At 25.1% G+C, this 4,855-nt stretch overlaps 1 long non-coding RNA gene across 1 annotated transcript; it reads left to right on the top strand.

The window, feature by feature from the left end:
- Window positions 1-527, top strand: LOC101514211 (uncharacterized). Its single transcript, XR_189452.3, has 2 exons — window positions 1-137; window positions 243-527. It is a non-coding gene; the product is annotated as an uncharacterized lncRNA (long non-coding RNA).
- The last annotated feature ends 4,328 nt before the right edge of the window (window positions 528-4,855 follow it).

Below are 4,855 nucleotides of genomic sequence, written 5' to 3'. Positions count from 1 at the left end.
CCAACACGTACTTGCTACATGTTAGGGTTTCTCTTCTACACTATAAATTGTTGCTACCTTACCATTCTCTGTTTCAGTGGCCATAAACTAGGGTTCCGTTCCGACAATTTGAAGTACCGTTCACGATGAGAGCCAAGGTAAATTATCAATCGCCGTTACTAATTTCCATCACATAATCACCTATTATGTTTCTATCATAAGTTTTTTGTTCTGACTTGTTCTCTCTATTTTTTAATTTTCAGTGGAAGAAGAAGCGTATGAGGAGATTGAAGAGGAAGCGCCGAAAGATGAGACAGAGATCTAAGTAGTGCGGTTTTTATTTATCGTAGTTTCATCTTGTTCTTCAATTTGGATGTTATTGTTGTTCAATGGGATCCTCCCAATAACAGTCTTTACTAATTTTCATGTTTTGATACATTATTAATGGTTTTACAGTTTATTTTTATTTTGTTAAATTTGGTTTAAAAAATCATTTTTATTTCTGCTCCCGAACTCTAGATATTATATATTTGGATTTTTATTATCGACTTGAAAATGCGTTGGCCAGTTTTTGGTGATTAGGGTTTCGCGTTTTATTTACCAATGTTTTCATATGAATCCATTTAATTTTAACCATTATTAGATTATGGTTGCTTTATATCTAATTTTAGTGATTATTGAGAATGCTTTGTTTTTATTTTTATTTTTTAACAACTCTCCTTATATCTAACCTTAAATTTGTAAATGTTACAGAAGTCCAATGTGATCGGTCTTAACTAGATAATTATGATGCTGATTTTATGTATAGTCTATATGCTGTGACGCGTAGTGCCTTCAATTAACTGTTTCGGTATTTTCACCCTTATTTTATTTACACCCTTAGAGAATGAGAATGAGAATGACTTGTAAACGAATATCATAAAATCAAATTCACTATTCTACTAATTCATTCTAGTCTGTTTTTGGAATTTATAGAAACAAGGCAACCCAACAGTAGTTTTCAGGTTCCTCTTGTTTCCTCGCCTTACAACATAAGCGTTTTTCAATTCAAATTTGTATACTTATTTTTCCCACTTCATTTTTTATGTTAATTCTACTTGTTTCGTTGTTTGATATACTTAGTCATGGACTAAATATATATGATTACTCTTGTCTATCGATGTCTTATTGTTTCAGATCAAAAATAAAAAACTGGACAAAGTTGAATATTCTCTGAACAGCCACTTGTATAAGATTATGGATTCATTTTTAAAATTATAACTAAACTGCATATATAAATTTTCTTATTTATGTATTTATTTGTATGAGAAACTGCTTTAAATTATGATGTAGTTTCAATTAATTTTTAGTAATATTTGATTAGTATTTTGAATAAATCAATCATAACTGATTTATGTTATGATGTAATATTATTTTTTGTCATATTTGTATATATAATATGTTTCCAATTTGTTATGCTGATGTAATTTTATTCTATTAGTAAAATAATATATTATAATTATATTCAAATAAAAATTTATCTAAGTTATGAAGCAGTTCATTAAATTGTATCTGACATTATTTTAATCTTTGAATCGAATGATTTTTTTCTCTAAAAGAATTGATCTATATTGCATTGCGAACATATTTTCTGATTTTTGAAGTATTATGTATGTGTTGTTATGGATGTACATTTATTATAATCTACAATTACTTTGTCTTCGTTTTATCTATGTTTATGGTGTTTTGGTTTGCATATATCTAAGTCAAGTCTATTTCTGCCATCAAATATGTTAGATGTTTGGTAAATTCTTAAAATACATGTTATATGTTACAAAGATTGCTTATATTTATTTTAGTTTCGTTTGCGTAAATTCTTATTTTCCAGTATTCGAAAAAAAAATGTATGTGAAACGCATTTAGATAGTTAACATACTTTGGTGGAAAATACTTGTGCACGTTTCATAAACTTTCTATCTATTTTTTTATTCAGATTTTTCAAATGGAGTGTGAAATATGGGTGATATATGAAATGACTGATGAAGTGAATGAAAGAAATAAGGATTATAGAAGTATAAACGATGAAAAGACATTTTGAGTTTTTATTTTTATTTTTAAATATTAATAGGTGTAACTAGCCAACCTAGAGCTGTAATTAGCAAAACTGTATATATTGTTTCAAATCAATAGTCTCTATTTTTTAATTGGTTTAAATCCTCAAATGTTGAATCGATATTTGAACATGCTACCTGTAATTGATTTTTACTTGTAGTCAACTTTGTGTTGCTAAGGCACTATATTCTATATATAGTGGTATTTACAATGTCGTATATATTAAACCATGCCCCATTGATTTACACTTCCACAATTGCCTACACCATCGAACATTTTTTTCTCGAAATTTGAGCTATGAATCTGCAATCAAACATGTCATTATTTTTTTACAACACACTTAAGATGTTACATTATCATGGCAATATTCAAAAATCAGTGATTAGTCATTAAAAACTACTTCGATGATTACCAATTAAGAATTCAAAAATCAAAATGAGCCTTTTAATAAATAAATAGAAAATATAATGAGCCTCGTAAAATTTTGAAACATTTAACTAAACTTTGTTTGAATTTCAAAACCTAAATTCATTATTTTAGAGGTATAAAATTAAATTTGTTATTTAATTGTTGTCAAGTAAAATTATTTTATTTCTAAAATTGATTATAATTTAAAGTTAAGTTTGTAGTCTACTAGTTTTTGAATATTAACGTTTTTTTACATTTAAATTTTTGTCCAACCCACTTTTATATAAATGTATTCGAAAGTAGTCTACTTTAAACTTTATATTCAACTTATTTTTAAATGGAAGTAAAACAAAATCAATACTTTCAAAATCATTTTTTTGTTAGGCATAATCAAACATACATGCACTTAATAATAAGCTATTGTTGCTTACCTAAGCAATTGTCTTTAAACTTAAGCAATCATGATTGTGACGTATCCATAACCTATTGGTGAAATCGTATTACACGATTGCTCGTACAACTGTCTTCTTAAATTCAAGGAAGACAGGAACCTAAAAATAACACGATTGCTTAGGCTTTAAAGCTGAATAAGCAGTTCTATGTGGAGCAGTTCAATGGGCTTATATATACAATAATAACAAATGCAGATATCTTTACCCACCTCTCTCTATATATATTAATAGACAAACCAAAAAATATAACGATTTAATAATAAGAATTTAATTATTATTAAAAAAATATATATTATTATTATATTACAATTATTCAACGGGAATCAGAATTATTTTATATATAATTTAGTAAAAGTCAAATATATCTACTAATGTAATGATTGTAATAGATTGATAATGTATAAATTATTTACCGTACGTATATAAATTAAATTTTAATTATAATAATAAAAAAAAAATATTACAATGCTATAATTTTTAACTTTTTTTTTAAAGTAAGATAATAAAAACCACAAGATCTAATTAGAGGGAATTAATTTTTTTCAAATATTGAAAAATAATGTTGACATTTTTCTTAATTTTTTAGAAATATTCAATCTATTTTTAAAATAAATTTTCAAAAAGAAAATGTTTATCATTATTAAAAAGATTGACAAGAAATACAGTAAATTTTGTGGCAGCACATAACACTTACAATTTTGAGTAAAATCATACATCAGTCGGTTAAATCTCTTATTTTTGTACATGTCTTAAATTTGAAAATTCGTAAAAGTCAGACACTATATGAATTTTTTTTGAATATTTATAAGGACTAATATGCAAAATTTAAAAATTTATAAGAACTAATTTGTAATATTTAACATGGATCATTTTGCAAATTTTATAATATAAAGGTACAAATTTATAAATTTGAAGAAAATTCTAAAAACCATTTTATGATTCATATATTATAAGGGACAAAAGGAATTTCATATTGTTAATTTTTAGTGTGGTATTTGAAATATCCTAAATTTAACTTTAAAGAAATAGTTCATAAAATTCCTTAATTTTAAAAACGTTTTAAATTTATCATCAAAACAAAATAATAAATTTCAAAGAATTTGAATTAACTCAAAAAATTATAATTCCTTAAAAAATTCAAATCTTAATAAGTAATTCAAAATCTATCCAACCAAAGGTTTAGAATGACCAAGAAGGGAAAAAAATTTATTAAATAGAGAAGTGAAAGATGAAAAAAAGAAAAGTGAACAATTTTTTTTTTCGAACTACTCATACCCAATAGTGAGCAAATTATTTTAGTCATTTAAAATTGAGTAAAAGAATGTTGATAAGAAAATCAATTATTGATGTTTACAGTGCCTTCTATATTTGTTTTGCATGGGAATATAATATCAAACATCAATTATTAATGTCATATTTGGTTTGCCATTTGCTAGCTTCAAAACTATGTCTTCTCAATAAGACATTGAGATATGCTGCTTTCCCTGTTAATATTTCAAGTTAATATCCAAATTAATGAAAGAAGTAATGATGTAATCAGCCAAAACAACTAAACAAGGAGTTTTAACTTCAATATACCAAACAGTGACTTTTCTTTTTCTTTGTCTTTTAGCACAGGATCAAAATAAAATAGATACCATTGTATTTTATACAAGGTCTCGTATATCTACGGTATTTACTTTAATTTATTATTCAATAATTAATACTATTTCCTTTACTCTTTGAAATAAATTGTTCTAAAAGTATGTACATGTATCACTCCTCATTAAAAAAGAACACTTCCCTAGAAATAAAAAAGCTATACATATTTTTTCTATTAATGTATAGACCGTAAACATATAACATTGAAATACAAATTCGTGATGTAGTAATTTCACGTTCTACTAACTGATAATTAACAAGTTTAAAATTCAACAAATCAAAGG

This window comes from Cicer arietinum, chromosome 2 (genome assembly GCF_000331145.2).
Source record: "Cicer arietinum cultivar CDC Frontier isolate Library 1 chromosome 2, Cicar.CDCFrontier_v2.0, whole genome shotgun sequence".
In the NCBI taxonomy this organism is placed as follows: domain Eukaryota; kingdom Viridiplantae; phylum Streptophyta; class Magnoliopsida; order Fabales; family Fabaceae; genus Cicer; species Cicer arietinum.
The sequence above is the reverse complement of the archived record's forward strand: the minus strand, read 5'-3'. Positions and strand labels throughout refer to the sequence as shown.